This window comes from Dasypus novemcinctus, chromosome 8, assembly GCF_030445035.2.
Source record: "Dasypus novemcinctus isolate mDasNov1 chromosome 8, mDasNov1.1.hap2, whole genome shotgun sequence".
In the NCBI taxonomy this organism is placed as follows: Eukaryota; Metazoa; Chordata; class Mammalia; order Cingulata; family Dasypodidae; genus Dasypus; species Dasypus novemcinctus.
Window position 1 is genome coordinate 39,808,915 of NC_080680.1, and position 19,615 is coordinate 39,828,529.

The 19,615-nt window shown below is 38.1% G+C and overlaps 1 protein-coding gene and 1 non-coding gene across 2 annotated transcripts in view; one reads left to right on the forward strand and one right to left on the reverse strand.

The window, feature by feature from the left end:
* The window catches only part of CFAP95 (cilia and flagella associated protein 95), a 121,443-nt gene that overhangs the window by 19,855 nt on the left and 81,973 nt on the right, over window positions 1-19,615 (reverse strand). The gene's annotated exons all lie outside the window — the stretch shown is intronic.
* LOC111763258 (U6 spliceosomal RNA) lies at window positions 15,941-16,047 on the forward strand. Its single transcript, XR_002796155.1, has one exon. It is a non-coding gene; the product is annotated as a U6 spliceosomal RNA (small nuclear RNA).

The window sequence follows — 19,615 nt, forward strand, 5'->3', positions numbered from 1 at the left end:
ACGGTACAGCAGAGGGTGGAGAGTGCTTTCTCTTCAGTGAATTTGGCCAGGAGAGCCCGCTTTGAATCTCTAGCCAGACCAGAATCACTGGCAAGTGGAGGTAGAGACACCTCCATGGAAAGATCACCAGTGATCACCATCTGCTGCCTGGCTAGGAAACAATGAGGAGAAAATCTGCCTTTAGTAGTCTTTTATTCCAACTAGTTTGGAGTGAATCTGTGCCCCATTACTGAGTCCCTGGTCCTATTTTGATAACTTAAGCTGGGCAATTTTAAAGTCTTAGAATAAGTTGAGCCAAAAATCAAAGAAAAACTGTGAAACAAAATTAGGCAAGAGAGGGAAATTGACCATCAGAGTAAATTCACCAACATATTCAGATGCCTAGAACACAGCACAAACTTGTAAGCCATACTAAGAAACAGGAAGATATGGTGCAGTCAAAGGGACAATCCTGATGAGACTCAGGATTGAAGACAACTAACCAATGATAACCACACAAACCTCCCAAATCAACACAAGGGGTTGAAGGGAAATATAACTAAAGAGATAAAGGGTATTAAGAAGATGCTGGGTGAGCATAAAAAACAATTTAAAAGGTTGCAAAGTAAAGTAACAGACCTATGGGAATGAAAGACACAGTGGGTGAGATTAAAAATACATTAGAGATATACAACAGATTTGAATAGAAGGAAAACAGAATTAGTGAATTGGAGGACTGAGCAGCTGAACATGAAAAGACAGGAGAACAGAAACAAAATAATGGAAAAAATGGAAGAGATTCTCAGGTAATTGAATGACAATGCAATATACACAAACATATGCATTACTGGTGTCCCAGAAGGAAAAGAGAATGGAAAAGGGGCACAAAGAATAGTTGAAGAAATAATGACTAAAAACTTCCTAACCCTTATGAAAGACATAAATATCAATATCCAAGAAGGACAACACATTTCAAAGAGAATAAATCTGAATAGATTTACTCCAAGACACCTACTATTCAGAATGACAAATACCAGACAAAGAGAGGATTCTGAAAGCAGCAAGAGAAAAGTGACACATTTCATACAAGGTAACCTCAATAAGTCTTAGTACCAATCTCTCATCAGAAACCATGGAGGTGAGAAGAAAGTGGCATGATGTGCTTAAGGAACTGAAAGAGAAAAATGCCAACCATGAATTCTTTATCCAGCAAAACTGTCTTTCAAAAGTGAGGGTGAGTTCAAAATCTTCACAGACAAACACTAAGATAACAGATTTACAAGACATGTGAAATGGGGTGCTACAGCCTGAAAGGAAAAAAACAAGGAAGAGAGACTTAGAGAGGAGTATAGAAATGAAGATTACTAGTAACTTAGAAGGTAAAAAGACAGACAATAGTAAGCTATGGTAGCAAAAAGCCAAAGAATAAAATGGATGAAGTAAATAATGCCTTTACATTTATAACATTGAATGTTAATGGATTGAATTACTGAATTAAAAAACATAGACTAACAGAATGGATTTAAGAAATGTGAGCCATCTGTGCTGTTTCAAAAAGACTCACCTCAGATGTAAGGGCATAATCAGGCTGAAATCGAAAGGCTGGAAAAAGATATTCCATGCAAATAGTAAACAAACAAACAAAAAAAGAGCTGGAGTAATGATATTAATATTGGACAAAATGGATTTTTAAATGCAAAGCTGTTATAAGAGATAAAGGAGGTCATTATAGATTAATAAAAGGACCAGTTCACCAAGAAGAAATAACTATAATAAATATTTATGCACCTAACCTGGGCACCCCAAGATACATGAGGCACACACTGGTAACACTGATAGGAGAAACAGATGTCTCTACAATAAATAGTTGGAGACTTCAGTACACCACTCTTAATATTGGATAGAACATCTGGACAGAGGATAAATAAGGAAACAGGGAGCTTCAATAATATGATAAGTGAACTAGACCTAACAGACATTTATAGAGAACTACATCCCAAAATGGAAGAATATACATTCTTTTCAAGTGCTCATTGATCCTTCCCCAGAATAGACCATATGTTGGGTCACAAGACAGGTCTCAATAAATTTAAAATGTTTGGAATTATGCACAGCACTTTTTGTGATTATAATCCAATGAAGCTGGAAATCAACAATGAACAGAAACAAGGAAAATTCACAAATATATGGAGATTAAACAACATATTCTTAAATAATCAATGGGTCAAAGAAGAAAACACAAGAGATATCAGTAAATATCTTGAGATGGACAAAAATGAGAACACAGCATAACAAAGCCCATGGGTATAGCAAAGGCAGTGCTGAGGGGAAATTTTATAGCGCACAGTGCTTACATTAAAAAGAATGAACTAAAATTGAAGAACGAAATGCATGTCCGGAGGTACCATAAAAAGAAGAGCAAACTAAACCCAAAACATGGAAAGAAATAATAAGATCATAGCAGAAATAAATGAAATTGAGAACAACAAAAAATAGAATCAAGAAAAACCATAATTTGGTTTTTTGAGATCAGCAAAATCAACAAACCATAGATAGACTGACAAAGAAAAAGAGAGAAGATGCAAATAAATAAAATCAGAAATGAAAGGGAGGGCATTACTACTGACCCCACAGAAATAAAGAGATCATAAGAGGATACTAAGAACAACTGCACACCAACAAACTAGACAAGGTAAATGAAATGGACAATTTCTTAGAAAAATACTACCTACACTAAACCTAGAGGAACTAAAAGGCCTCAACAAACCAGTCCATGAGTAAAGAGTAAAACAGCCATCAAAAACCTCCCAAAAATGAAAAGTCCAGGACCAGATGACTAAACAGATGAATTCTACCAATCATTCAAAGATGATCTAATACCAATCTTGCTCAAGTTTCTCCATAAAATTGAACAAGAAGAATGCTACGAAACTCATTCTATGAAGCCAACATCACCCGAGGGCCAAAGCCAGATAAAGGTACTATGAAAAAAAGAAAATTACAGACCAATTTCACTAATGAATACGGATGCAAAAATCCTGAACAAAATACTTGCAAACCATACCCAAAAGCACATTAAAATAATTATATACCATGATCAAGTGGGCTTTATCCCAGGTATGCAAGGTTTTTTCAACACAAGAAAATCAATTAGTGTAATAAATTACATTAATAGATTGAAGAAGAAAAATCACATGATTCTCTTGATTGATGAAGAAAAGGCACTTGGCAAAATAGAGCGTCCTATCTTGATGAAAACACTCCAAAAGATAGGAATAGAAGGATGATTTCTCAACATATTACAGTGTATAAATAAAAAACCCACAGCTAGATTGTAATCAACAACAAATTATTTAAAGCTTCTCGGGCAGCGGACTTGGCCCAGTGGTTAGGGTGTCCGTCTACCACATGGGAGGTCCGCGGTTCAAACCCCGGGATGCAGCAAAACAGACACAGAGAACAGACAATCGGGGTCGGGGGGAAGGAAGAGAAATAAATAAATAAATAAATAAATAAATCTTAAAAAAAAAAAGCTCTCTGCTGAGACTGGGAACAAGACAAGGATTGTCACCACTGTTATTCAATATTGTGCTAGACATTCTAAGCTAGAGCAATTAGGTAAGAAAAAGAAATAAATGGCACCCACATAGGAAAATAAGATGTAAAACCTTTGCTATTGGCTGATGTTTTGATCCTGTATCTAGAAAATCCTGAAAAATCTAGAACAAAGTTACTAGAACTAATGGACAAGTTCAGCAAAGTAGCAGGATACAAGATTAATAGCTAAAAATCAGTAATATTGCTATACAATACTGATGTGCAATCTGAGGAGGATGTCAGAAAAAAAGAACTCCATTTATAATGGCAGCTAAAAGAAACAAATATTTAGGAATAAACTTAACCAAGAACATAAAGACCTATATTCAGAAAACTACAAAACATTGCTAAAAGAAATCAAAGACCTAAATAAATGGGAGGACATTCTATGTTCATGAACTGGAATACTAATATTTAGTTATTAGTATTACCCATACTAATTTACAGATTCAACGCAATCCCAATGAAAATCCCAACCCTTTTTTAGAAATGGAAAAGCTAATTATGAAGTTTATTTGGAAGGGTAAGGGGCCCTGAATAGCCAAAACTGTCTTTAAAAAAAAGAACAAACTTGGAGGACTTTCATCCTGACTTTAAAGCATATAACTTAGATACAGTGGTAAAAACATCATGGCACTGGCATAAAGATAAACTGACAGATGGAACCAAACTGAGAACTCAGAAATAGACATATCTAAAGTTAAGTGATTTTTGATGGGGCAGCCAAACCCATCCAGCTGGAGCAGTACAGTCTATTCAACAAATGGTGCTGGGAGAACTAGATATCCATAGCCAAAAGAAAGAAAGAGGACCCCTATCTCACACTTTATACAAATATTAACTTAAAATGGGCAAAGGACCTAAATATAAAAGCTACAACCATAAAACTTCAGAAGAATATGTAGGGAAACATCTCAATATCTTGTGGTAGGCAATAGTTCCTGAAACTTTACACCCAAACCAAAAGCAACAAAAGAAAATTAGATAAAAATTAAACACTTTTGTTCTTCAAAAGACTTTGTCAAGAAAGTAAAAAAGCAGCCTACTCAATGGGAGAAAATATTTGGAAGTCACATATCTGACAAGGGTTTGATATTCATGTTATATAAAGAGACCATACAACTCAACAATAAAAGAGAAGCAACCCAATTTAAAATGGGCAAAAGACTTAAATAGACATTTTTCCAAAGAGGAAATACAAATGGCCAAAAAGCATATGAAAAAATGTTCAATATCACAAACTATTAGGGAAATATTAGATCAAAACTAACTAAAGATACCATTTCACACCTTATAGAATGGCCACGATTAATACAAAACAGAAAACTACAAATCCTAAGAGGATGTGGAGAAATAGGAACACTCCTTCACTGTTGGTGGAAATGTAGGATGGTGCACCCTCAGTGGAAAACAGTTTGGCAGTATCTCAAGAAGCTGAATACAGAATTGCCATGTGATTCAGCAGTACCATTACTGGGACTATTTCAGAAGACCTGAAAGCAAAGATATGAACTGACATTTGCACATTGATGTTCACAGCAGCATTATTCACAATTGCTAAAATATGTAAACAGTCCAAGTGTCCCTCAACCAATGAATGGATATAAAACAAAAGGTGGTATATACATGCAATGAAATGTTATTCAGCTGTAAGAAGAATTGAAATCAGGATGCATATGACAACATGGGTGAAACTTGACATTATGTTGAGTGAAGTAAGTCAGACACAAAAGGACAAATATTGTATGGTCTCACCAATGTGAACTAAATACAATGAGTAAACTCATGGAAGTATGCTCTGGAGTATAGGTTACTAGGAGATAGAATATGGGGTGAGAATGGGAGCAGATGCCCAAAGTATGTAGAATTTTTAATAAGGTTTATTGTAAAAGTGTGGAAATCCATAATTTGAAGGTAACACATTATAGTTAGTATCACTAACACTGCTGATTTATACATGTGATGTAGCTGAAAGGGGGAAGTCTGTGGATGTAAATGTCATTTAAAAGGAAGCTAGAGAATAATCTAAGGTTGTACAACCTAATGATTTCGTTGGTGAATGAAGATTGTGGTTAATATTATAAACATAAATTCGTTCTTCTTTTACAAAGTGTTAAGAATATGGTGATACACAGGAAAATTACAAGTAATGTAATTTATGGATAACAGTTAACAGTAATATTGTAATGTTTTTACAACAATGGCACAGAATATATTACACCAATTCTAAGGACAACACAATAGGGGGGGAATAAGGGAATATGGGATTTTCCTTTTAGAGTAATGAAATCATTCTAAAATTGACAGAAGTGATTACAGCATAATTCTGTGATGAAAATGAGAGCCACTGGATGTATGCTTTGAATGGACTGTACAAAGCATGGAACTATATAACACAGGGAATCCACTGGTGGAAGAAGGACTGTGGTTAACAAACAAATAGGAGAATATTCTCTCATTTACTATAACAAATATATAATACTAATACGGGGTATTAATAATTGGATGGGTTGGGGAGAAAATACACCAAATGTTACATATGAACTATTGTTGGTAGTAGTATTTTGATATTTTTCTTTCCTAGTTTGTAACAAATGTTTACAACAATGCAAGATGTTGGTGGTGGAGTGATGTATGGGAGCCCTGTATGATGATATGCATGCTTGTTTGGTAAGTTCACAACTTTTACTATACACTTATTGCTTATGTATGTTCATGTATGTATGATATACTTCAATAAAATTTTATTTTTAAAAAACCAAAAAACAATTAAAGGCAAATGGTAAGTTGCTGCTTCCTGGGGCAAGTGATAGCTGTTGGAGAAAACAACAGACTAACCAAAAAGCTTGGGAGAAAAGGCTAAAGAATGTAATGCTCTGGGAAATAACATCTTTGAAAAGCAACCACATATTTCTAAGAATCTAGAAGCCCATGTGCATGTCCAGGGCTGTGTGCATGTTCAGGAAAAACCAGAGAATGCCCTGAGGTCTCACTTCTGATGACTTCCAAGATTTTTAAAAGCAGGACATAAATACTAAGGCAAAGTTGTAAACTGACTAGCTGTGACACACACACAAAGCCCATCTACAAATAATGAGAGTATTTTTTGGTTGATTGGTTCCAGGCATTTAAGGAAATAGCTGTCAAAACATTAGCTCAACACTAAGGTCACTAAACAGAGACTTCAGTGGTCATGCATGACAAAGAGTACAGATTGTACAAAATTAGTTCAGAAAAATCAGTAAACAAACAACAACAACAACAAGGACCAAAAATAAACCCTGGGAAAGGGGAAACGATCTAATTTTTGTAGTTTCTACGAAAATATTCAAAATGTCCAATTTGAAGCAAGAAATATGAGATTTACAAAGAAACAAGATAGTATGGCCTATACAAAGGAAAAAAAAGAAATTAATAGTAATAGTCCCAGAGGAAGTCCAGACATTGGACTTAAAAGAAAAGACTTTCAATCACATATTTTAAATATACTCAAACAACTGCAGGAGACCATATTTAAAAAAAAAAAAAAAACAATTAAAGGAAACTATGAGAATAATGTCTAATCAAATAGAGTATTAATAAAGAAATATAACTTTAAAAAGGCACCAAATAGAAATTCTAGGATTGAAAAGTAAAATAACTAAAATGAAAATTACTACTATGGTTCAATAGTAGATTTAAGCTGGCAGAAGAAAGAATCAGTGACAATGAAGATAGTCCATTGAAATTATCCAGGCTGGACTAGAAAGAATAAAAGAATGATGAAAATGAGTAGAACCTCAGAGATGTGTAGGATAACATCTATCATACTGATATGTGGATATTGGGATTCCCAGAAGAAGAGAGTGAGAAAGGGGCAGAAAGAATACTTGAAGAAATAATACTTTAAGAATACTTGAAAACTTGAATACTTGAAACTAGCATTGAGATAAACAAAAACAAAAACTTACAGGATTTAGTAAAAGCTGAGCTCAGAGAGAAATTTGTAGATGTAAACATTTACATTTCAAAAAAAGGCAAAGGGGAGCAGCTGCAGCTCAAGTCATTGAGTGCTTGATTCTCATTTACAAGGTCCCTGGTTCAATCCCCAGTACCTCCTGAAAACAAACAAAAAACCCAACTGTCATTGGGGAAGAGATGTGGCTCAGTGGTTAAGTACCTGCTTCCCATCTACAAGGTCTTGGGTTTAATCCCCAGTACCTCCTAAAAAAAGTAGGGTAGAGGCTGGAATAGCTCAACTCAATAACCTAACTTTTCACTTTGAGGAGCTAGAAAAAGTGGAGAAAACTAATGCAGTGAAAGCAGCAAGAAGGAAATAACAGAGAAAATAAATGTAATAGAGAAGAATAAAATAGAATCAACAAAACCAAAGGTTGGTTTTTTAAAAAGATAAAGATCAACAAAATTGAGAAATCTTTAGCTAGACTAACCAAGAAAAAAGAGAGAATAATAAAATTACTAAACTCAGGAATGAAAGTATGGACCTTACTAACCAACCTTACAGAAATAAAAAGGATTATAAAGAATACTATGGAAAATATATACCAACAAATTAGATAACCCAGATGTAATGGACAAGTTCCTAGAAACATGCTAACTACCAAAACTGACTCAAGAGAAATAGAAAACCTGAATAGCTCTATAATAAGAGATTGAATCAGTAATTTTTAAAAGTTTACAATAAAGGCTCCAGTCTCACTTTACCCTGGTAAGGAGAGGTTCAGTGATTTGATGCCTAGGATTACAAACCTGGAGATGGGCATTTAAGAAAACCTGATAACTGACCAAAACTTGAGCCGAAGTTTATCTCAATGAGGGATGGATTTTGTTACATTAATTACGCATGTGGACAAGAAATCAGGGGAATATTTAACATATTGAAGAGATTAACCTTTTCCAAACACTTTAACATTCCTTCAAACAGCATTTATTGATCACATGTTATAAGTAGGGTGAAATAGTTTGACATATGTGTACAGAAGTCCTCAATGTCTTAAATCGTAGTCCATAGTTCTCTTTGTTCAAACGAGCACCACATAGGAAGCCTCACCTCCTCACTGTGTTGACTTGAAACAAAATTCATTTCTTCAGGGAAAAAAAAAAACCTTCCAATAAGGAAAAGGCCAGGACTGAATGACTTCACTGGTAAATTCTACCAATTGTTCAAAGAAGAATTAACACCAGTCTTTCTCATACTCAACCAAAAATAAAAAAGGAGGGAACACTTCCCAACAAATTCTATGAGGCCAGTATTACTCTGATACCAAACCCAGAGAAAGACATCACAAGAAAAGAGATACAAAAATATGTGGACTATACCGTGTTAATAGATAGAATGGAAAAAATCATATGGTCATCTCATCTGAGTTAACTTTTAAAATCAGGAAATGTGAATCCTCCAACTTTATCAAGATTGTTTTGGCTATTTGTATGGTCCCTTACAATTCCATATGAATTTTAGAATCAGCTTGTCAGTTTCTGGAAGGAAAAAAAAAGGCCATTGGAATTTTCATACGTATTGCATTGAATCTTAGTTCAACTGGGGAGTATTGCCATCTTAACAGTATTAGGTCTTCCTCTGCATGAACACAGGATGTCTTTCCTTTTATATAGTTCTTATTTAATATCTGTCAACAGTGTTTTGTAGTTTTCAGAGTACAAGCTTTGTACCTCTATGGTTAAATTTATTCTTAAGTATTTTATTCTTTTGGATGCTATTATAAATAGAATTATATTCTTGTTTATTTTTGACTTGTTTGTAAGTGTATAGAAAGATATTATTTTTGCATGGTAACCATGTATCCTGAAACTTTGCTGGACATATTTTTTAGCTCAATTTTGCACATATGTGTATCATTTGAAGTCAACCCAAAGAATGGGAGAAAAATATCTCCAAATCACATATCTGATAACACTCTAGTATTTAGCATGTAAACAATAACAATTCAATATTAAAAAGACAAGTAATTCAATTTAAAAATGGGCAAAAGGATGAGAATAGAAATTTCTCCATAGATATACAAATAGTCAACAAGTATATGAAAAGAGCCTCAACATCATCAGTCAGAGAAATTCAAATCAAAACTACAATGAGATACCACTTCACACCCCATGGATAGCTATAATTTTTTTTAATGAAAAAACAAGCGTTGGTGAGAATGTGGAAAAATTAGAACCCTCATACAAATGGTGGGAATGTAAAATGTGCAGTTGCTGCGAGAAAGTTTGTAGTTCCTCAATAAATTAAATATAGAATTATCATATAACTTTGCCATTGCACTTCTAGTAATATACCAAGAGAATTGAAAACAAGGAGTCAAACAGATACTTGTATGCCATTGTTCATATAGCATTATCCACAAGAGCAAAAAAAAAAAAGGTGGGGGGGCGGCCACAACCCAACTGATGAATGGATAAACAAAATATGGTGTATTCCTACAATAGATTTCAACCATAAAAGGAATGATGTACTGATATATGCTACAATATGAATAAACCTTGAAAACAACTATGATTAGTGAAATATGCCAGACACACAAAGGGCTAGATATTGTATGATACCTTTTTTACGAAATGTCCAAATTAGTAAATCCATAGAGACTGAAAGCAGATTAGTGGTTTCCAGGGGTTGGGTTGGGAGTAATGTGGAGTGACTCATGGGCACAGAGTTTCTTTTTGGGGTGATGACCATGATCAGAAACTAAATAGTGGTTATATTTGTACAAATTTGCGAATATACTAAAAGTCATAACTATACACTTTAAAGTAATGAAAATGGTGAATTTTATGTAATGTGAATTTGACCTCATTTCAAAAATGTAGTTATAAAGATTGCTACCTAATGATTAAATGAACAAGTCACCAAAAATATATAACAATCCTAAATTGTGATAAGCCTAACAACAAAAAATTTAATAGAATCACAAAGACAAAATGACAAATTCATAGTCATAAAAGAAGAGTGTACCATATTTCTATACCTCTTGGTTCGTTAAGTCCCAATATCCATTTACCTTCTTCAAAAAGTAACTCAGATCAACAGGGAAGCAAATAAAATCACACAATCACCCATACCTAGAGAATAATCGGGGACAGAAAATACAATAAACTTCCATTTACATGCAGGTAGGGAAATGCTCCAGACTGGAGACAATCAGGCAGAGATTACAAAGAAGCTGAAAAAGAATGGTAAGTCCCTAGCAAAGATGGAACATACCACCTCCAGTAAGAAAGCATCCTTCACTGATTGGGAAATACTGAAAACAGATCTGAGACCAAGACTATCTGAACATTGCCTTTAAAGAGACTTGGAAAGTGTGCGAGATCAGAAAGGCAATGCTGGGAAGGCACTGCTTCTGGGGAAGAGAGGGCAACTATGAAGGTAAAGAGAAATAAGGACTCAAGCACTAGAATTCAAAGGTCTTAGAGCTTTAAGATACCATAGTATCAGTAGGAACCCTCTTTCTTTCCTAAATAGGTGCCGTTAGTTAAACTTAGTTTCACTGTTCCAACAGTAGAGGGCACTCTTGAACTAAGATATTGAGTAAACGGCCCAGCCTTCTCATGCCTTTGTAGAATTACTATGATTACTTAAAATCAATAGAAAAAGGCAACATTACTATTAAGAGGAAAATAGTAGATGATAATAAAAACTAAGCTGGTGAAAATCCTCCTCAGAAATATTCCCAACCAAACACAGCATCCTTCATCACCATTAGAGATCCTAGCAAATGCAGTAAAACAAGAAAAAGAAGCATAACTGGAATGGAAGAAACAAAATTTTCATCTTACACAGATATTATGACTGTTGACATTTAAAAATCCAAGAGAATCTACAAGTCATGAGAACAGGAAAGTTCAGCAAGATTGTTGAATACAAGATCAATATATAAAATTTAACAGCACAACAGCAGCAAGAAATTAGATAATATAATTAAAGTGGAAAAATCCCATTCACAATTGCAACAAAAACTCTAAGGTCCTCAAATCACATCCAAGATGTTACAGAAAAGAAAGAACAACAGTCATGCCCCCAAAATGCCATAGCCTCATATTGCCAATTTGCTGCACAAACTATGCCTGCTGTGTACTCAAGGATAAGGTCATTAAGAAGTTGGTCATTTAAAATATAGTAGCGGCCACAGCCATCAGGGACATTTCCAAAGCCAGTGTTTCAACACTTATGTGCTTCCTAAGCTGTATGTGAAGTTACATTACTGTGAGCTCCGCCATTCACAGTAAGGCAGTCAGGAACCATTCTTGGAAGCCTAGAAGGACCAAACACCTCCCACCATGATTCAGATGCTGCCCCCAAACCTCTGCCAAAGCCACTGTTAGGAGCTGAATCCTTATAGACTGAAGAAAAACTAGTGTCTGGAAAAAACATAAAATGGAAACTAAGCTTAAGGTTCCTATAGGAGTGTATCTTAACAAAAGACGTGCAAGACATTTAAGGAGAAAATTATATAATTATGTTGAAAGACATAAAGGAATTCCTTTATTTATGAGTGGGATGACTCAGTTGATGAAGGCAATTATTCCACCCAACAAATTTAAAGCACTGCCTATCAAAATACCACACAAGGATGTGTAATGGAACTTGAAAAACTGATTCTTATGTTCATATGACTCCATAAAGGGCAAGGAGAGTGAAGACAACTTTGAAAAAAAATAAGGCAGCTAAGCTCACTCTACCAAATACCAAGTCTTCATATAAAACTTTAGTAATTAAGAAAATGCTGTATTGGTACAGAGAGATACAAAGACATCCAGGGAGTAGAATAGAGAGCAGAGAAATAGACTGGCTTGAATGGAGGAAATTTTGGTATATGATAAAAATGACTTTACAAATCACTGGGTAAAGAATGAATTAAATGATGTTGGACTAATTGGCTAGTCTTATTTTTAAAATGTTAACATTTAGTACCTGCCTCTACAAAGTAAGGTCAATGTGGATTAAAAACCTGTACATTGAGAAGTGGATTTGGCGTAACTGATAGAATATCCGCCTACCATATGTGAGATCCAGGTTTCAAACCCAGGGCCTCCTGACCCATGTGGCAAGCTGGCCTATGTGCAGTACTGATGTGCACAAGGAGTGCCATGCCACATAGGGGTGTCCCCCACGTAGGGGAGCCCCGTACTCAAGGAGTGTGCCCCACAAGGAGAGCCTCCCCGTGCGAAAAAAGCACAGCCTGCCCAGGAGTGGCTCCATACACAAGGAAAGCTGATGCAGCAAGATGACACAACAAAAAGAAACACAGGGGTGGAGCCAAGATGGCATCAGAGTAAGGAGCTCCAGGAGTCAATTCATGAAACAGGGCAGTTGGTGGTCACCCAGAGCTACCTAAAGCACCTTTTAGAGGACCCAAAAGACCAGAGGAGTATCCTGTGACATCCTTGACAGTCTGGAAGAAGGAAACTACCCATCTGCACAGAGGAATCATGAGTGGAGCCCTCCATGCCGTGGGGGTCGGTGCCCGTGGCATGCAAGATGTCTCAGGAGCTATTCCAATAAAAACAGGAGGAAAACATGGTGTGGCACCAACTTCAGCTACTGATTAGTGGATTCAGTGGGCTGAAGTAGAATCCTAGGAACAACTAAACTTTGAGCTTGTCCAGGTCAGAGGGAAACTGGTGGCTGCCATTCTGACTCTGCCCCAGGCATGAGGGGAAGTGGTACTGACTGAAAATCATAGTGCTTGCAAGGACCAGCTTCTTTCCACTCAGGTTGGATTGCAGGTCTAGCCTAAACCCCAGTCCCACCTCCGGAAGGGAGGAAGCTGGGGGGATCTGCACCACCTCTCTGGGAAGCTGCAAACCATGCCACAGAGGCTGATACCCATCCTACTTTAGGGGCACAAGTCACCTCAGGAGCTATTCTGTGGCTGGAGTTAGAAGCGCCATTTCCCATAAACAGTGGAAAAGACAGATGTTGACTGACCTCAGCTACTGGTTAGTGGACTCGGCTGGCTAAAGTATAATCTTAGAGACACCTGGGATCTAAGTGTGTCCAAGTGGGAAAGTCCAGTAGCCACAATTTTTACTCCACCCCCTGGCTTGAGAGGAAGCCTGGCTGACTGAAATCCAGTGAAGTTAGGGAAGGGTTTCTTTTCACCAAGATCAAACTGCAGTCCTAGCCTAGGCTCCAGGCCCACCTCCAGCAGAGAGGTAGATGCAGGGACCTGCACCAGGCTCTCCAGGCAACTGCAACTGCAGCTGGCAGAGGCTGAATAGTCATACACCTGGGGCTGCATCCCCACACCCCAAGAGAATAGGAGAGGAGCTGGGTATCCTCAACCTCTCCAGGCAATGGCAGGAGTTTTCAGCCCACACAGATTTGTTGAGTGCCTTTGAGCCCATCTCCACCCTGTCCCCCCAGTGTAGGAGGGGGTTGGTATTGCCTCAACCTCTCAGGGCAACAGTGTTGGGCTGCACAAGTCTGATTGTTGGGCACCTGTGGCTCCACCTCCATCCCCAATAGGACAAGAGATGGACTGTGTTTTCTCAGCCTCGTTGGGTAACTGCAGGTGCTTTTGGCCCACACAGCCTGGTCTGGTGGGTACTTGTGGAAGCACCCTCACTCCCCAGTATGAAAGAAGGGGGCTGGTCTTTCCACAGCCTTTCTGGGTAACAGCAGACCTTCAGCCTGCATGGACTGGACTATTGGATGCCTATGAATCCACCTCCACCCCCAATAGAATAAGAGGGGTTTGGTGTCTCCACAACCTCTCTGGACAATGGTGGGTACTTTCAGCTAAAATGGACTGAACTATCAGGTGCCTGTGGATCCAACCCCATGCCTTAAGAGGATAGAAGGAGGCTGGTGTTTCCTCAACCTCTCCAGGCAATGGCAGGTATTCTCAGCCTAAAGGGACTGAACTGTTGAGCACCCATAGAACCACCCCTACCACCCAATAGGATAGGAGGGAGCTGGTGCTTCCTCAGCCTCTCTGGGCAATGGTGGGTACTTTCAGCCTACAGGACTGAACTGTTGAGCATTTGTGGTTCTGTTCCCTCCCCCTAAAGGGCAGAAGGGACAGTACTACCTAAGTCTCTCAGGGCAACTGCAGGCATATTTGGCTCACAGAGATTAGATTGTTGGGCACTCTAGAGGGCCCATTCCCACTCCCATCAGGGAGAGGGTCTGGTGATACATCAGTTTCCCTAAGTAACTGTGGTCATTTTGGACCCACACAGCATAGATTGCTGACCAAAACTATAGCTCCATCCCTGCCTAAGGTAGGGGAGGAAAGGGTGTGAAGCGTCATCAGTGTCTCTGGGTGACTACAGACAGTCTACCCAACTGGGATTATTATACATGGCTACAACTCTGTCCCTAACCCTGACAGAGGAGAAAGGTGGGAGAAGCTTCATCAATTCCTGGGGCAATGTGGGCAGCTTCGGCCTCCATAGTGTACAGCACCAATTACATCCTTGACTCCTATATCACAAGCAGCAAGGGAGAAAAGGCAAGAAAGCCCTAAACTAAAGGGAGAAACTACACTCAGAATAAATGCATCTAGCAAGCCAGATGCAGAAACACCAACAAAAAAATTACAATTCATACCAAGAAACAGGAAGAGACAGCCCAATTAAAGGAACAAGATAAGCCTGCAGATGACATAAAGGAGTTGAGACAACTAATCTTAGATGTTCAAACAAATCTCCTTAATAGATTCAATGAGATGGCTAAAGAGATTAAGGATATTAAGAAGACATTGGATGAACACAAAGAAGAATTTGAAAGCATAGAAATATAGCAGACCTTATGGGAATGAAAGATGCAATAAATGAAATTAAAAATACACTGGAGGCAAATAACAGCAGAAGAAAAGATCAGCCAGCTCAAAGACATTGCCTCTGAAAGTGAACAAACCAAAAAAAAACAGATGAAGAAAAGAATGGAAAAAATTGAACAGGGTCTCAGGGAACTAAATGACAGCAAGGTACATGCAAACATACATGTCATGGGTGTCCCAGAAGGAGAACAGAAGGGAAAAGGGGCAGAGAGAATATGTGAAGAAATAATGGTGGAAAATTTCCCAACCCTACTGAAGGACATTGATATCCATGTCCAAGAAGCACAATGTACTCCCATCTGAATAAATCCAAATAGACCAACTTCAAGACACATACTAATCAGAATGTCAAATGCCAGTGACAAAGAGAGAATTCTGAGAGCAGCAAGAGAAGAGCAATGCATAACTTATAAGGGATACTCAATAAGATTAAGTGCCGATTTCTCATCAGAAACCATGGAGGCAAGAAGGCAGTGGTATAATATATTTAAGATACTGCAGGAGAAAAACTGCCAGCCAAGGATTTTACACCCATCAAGATTATCTTTTAAAAATGAGGGTGAATGCTCACTTCAGCAGCACATATACTAAAATTGGAATGATACAGAGAAGATTAGCATGGCTCCTGTGCAAGGATGACATGCAAATTCATGAAGCATTCCATGTTTTTCATATATTCGGGGTACATTGAAAGTTTTGGATATTTTCATAGTGGTTTCAGTTTGAAACAACAGCTGAGAGAGTGCAGAGTTCCTGGCCAGGGGAGCTCTGTCACATTCCCCAATGGAACAGCAACAATCTCCCAAGTGCAATGGCAAAGACCAACAAAGATGGATGGTCCAATGATGAGCCCTTGATATTGATGGCTCCGATGATGAGCCTGTGTGCCTGAAATATGAACTAGGCTTAGAGCTGCAGGGTACCTAAGAGTTACCTCCTGAGAGCCTCCATGTTGCTCAAATGTGGCCACTCTATAAGTCAAACTCAGCATGTAGATGCATTGCCTTCCCCCAGCGTGGGACATGACTCCCAGGGATGAGCTTCCCTGGCACTGAGGGATTACTACTAAGCACCAGCTGATGATATAATTAGAAAAAGACCTTGAATAAAGGGGTCAATTCAGACCGGCAGAATATCTCAGCCTACATGTAATATCAGGTGTTAAAAACTGCTTTTTGACTTTGGATAGAAGGGGGAAATGGAAAGAACAAGTGAGTTTATATGGCTATGAGTCTCCAAAGAAGAGTCAGGAGGTCATCAGAGGGGTCACAGTTATGCACGCCTCAGCAGGGTACCAGAGACCGCCAAGGTAGATGGAAACCCAGGGGCTGGTTCTCCTGAGGGCTGCAGAGACCCACAGCTTCTATGGTCATGGTAGATAGCTCTGGAGTCAGGGCCATGTCAGTTGGCCCTACTTTGGAGTTTGTGTTCCTGAGTGTGTTGGAGTTGGACTCAGATATGACTTTTTTACACATGCCTCTTCTGTTACTTTTACTGGACCTGTGATTGGCATTTGGGTTGGTGTATACTCAGGAGACCTGAATTTCTGGACGTCCATGTGACAGCCAGGCCCTGGGCCTTTGCAGACTTGTGGCTCCTACCTTCTGGTTTGTTGGACCTACCCTGTTCTGCTGACAGGGAGGTGAAGAGGGTCATCCACCACACCAGGGAGTTAAGAGTGCCTACAGCTGCAAGCAGAAGAATTGCATCCATCATCCATGTGGAATCTAAGCCGCCTCTTGATGTAGAGGGGGACTGAATTTAACCATCCCAAGGCCCATAGGATGGAGGAATAGAGTATGGATTAGAGTGGGCTTACTGGTATTCTGCTAGGGAACTATTGTGATTAGTAAGGGAAGAAATTGTAGTAGTGATGTGGAGAGGGTGGTCACGGTGGCTGCTGATGGTAGGGAGACATAAGAAGAGATATGGTGTGGGGGCATTTTCAGGATTTGGAGTTGTCCTGGGTGGTGCTGCAGGGATGGATGCTGGATGTTGTGTGTCCTGCCACGGCCCACTGGGTGGACTGGCAGAGAGTGTGAACTACAATGTGGACCACTGTCCATATGGTGCAATGGTGCTTCAGAATGTAATTTGCCAGGTGCAGTGGATGTGTTGTGATGATGGAAGAGGTTGTTGATGTGGGAGGGATGGGGTGGGTGCAGTAGGGGGTATATATGGGGACCTCATTTTTTTAATGTAACATTAAAAGGAAATAAAGAAGAAAAACAATTTAAAAAAGGACATTATTAAGAAAGTAAAAAATACAACCTGCAGAATGGGAAAAATAGTTTCAAATCATATATCCAATAATGGTTTAATATCAGGAATATATGGAAAAAAAAACAAAAATACAAATAACTTAATTTAAAAATGAACAAAGCACTTAAATAGGTGTTTTTCTAAAGTGGATATGCAGTTGGGCAATAAGCACATGAAAAGATGCCCATTATTAGTCATCAAGGAAATCAAAATCACAATAAGATACCACTTCACACCCACTAGGATAGTTATTGTTTAATAAAAGAAACAGAGAATAATAACAAGTGTTGAGGAGGATCTAAGATTGGAAATCTTTTACATTGTTGGTTTGATTGCAAAATGGTATAGCCACTGTAGGAAACATTTTGACAGCTCCTCAGAATGTTAAAAAATAGAATTGCCATCTAACCTGGTAATCCCACTTCTAGATATATATCCAAAAGAATTGTAAGTAGGAACTCAAATGCTTGTTCATACCAACATTGTTCACAATTGCCAACAGGTGAAAACAACCTGAGTATTCATCAACAGATGACTGGATACACAAAATATGGTATATACATACAATGGAATATTATTCAGCTGTAAAAAGGAATGAAGGTCTGATACATGCTACAACATGGATGAACCTTGAAAGCATTATGTTGAATGTAATAGGCCAAGGGCAAAAGGATAAATACTACATGATTGCACTATATAAAATATCTAAAATGAGCTAATTAATAGAGACAGAAGGTAGATTAGACATTCCTGGGGACTGGGAAAAAGGGAAAATACAGCATCAATGTTTAATAGATGCAGAGTTTCTGTTTGGGGTGATGGAAATTTTTGGGAATGGATAATGGTGATGGTAGCATAACATTGTAAAAATATTTAATACTACTGAAATGTCCAATTAAAAATGGTTAAAATGGGAAATTTCATGTTGGACATATATTACCACAATAAAAAACCATAGATGAGAAAAAAAAATGAGGGTGAGATTAGAATATTTACAAATAAACAGAAACTGAGGGAGCTTATAACAAAAAGACCAGCTTTGTAAGAAATACTAAAGGGAGTTTTACAACCTGAAAAGAAAAGACAGTAGAGAGAGGCCTGGAAGAGAGTCTAGAAATGACAACAGTATCAGTAACAGCAACTAAAAGTGTCAAATATAAAATGACAGACAGGGAAACGGACTTTGGCCCAGTGGTTAGGGCGTCCGTCTACCATATGGGAGGTCTGCGGTTCAAACCCCAGGCCTCCTTGACCCGTGTGGAGCTGGCCATGCGCAGTGCTGATGCGCGCAAGGAGTGCCATGCCACGCAGGGGTGTCCCCTGCGTGGGGGAGCCCTACGCGCAAGGAGTGCGCCCGTGAGGAAACCCGCCCAGCGTGAAAAGAAAGAGCAGCCTGCCCAGAAATGGCGCCGCCCACACTTCCTGTGCCGCTGACAACAACGGAAGCGGACAAAGAAACAAGACTCAGCAAATAGACACCAAGAACAGACAACCAGGGGAGGGGAGGAATTTAAATAAATAAATAAAAATAAAATTAAAAAAAATAAAAAAAATTAAAAAAATAAAATGACAGACAAAATGCAAAGATCAAAATGGATGAAATAAGAACTGCCTTTACAGTAATAACATTGAATGTTAATGGATTAAACTCCCCAATCAAAAGACACAGACTGGCAGAATGGATAAGAAAATATAAGTCATCTATATGTTGTCTGCAAAAGATTCACCTTAGACCCAAGGATACCAATAAATTGAAAGTGAAAGGTTGGAAAAAGATATTCCACACATGCAGTAACCAAAAAAAAAGCTGGGGTAGCTATACTTATATCAGATGATACAGACTTTAAAAGCAAAACTGTTATTAGAGACAAGGAAGGATATTACATATTAATAAAAGATGATTCACCAGGAAGAAATAACAATCATATATATATGCACCTAACCAGGATGCCCCAAAATACATGAGGCAAATGCTG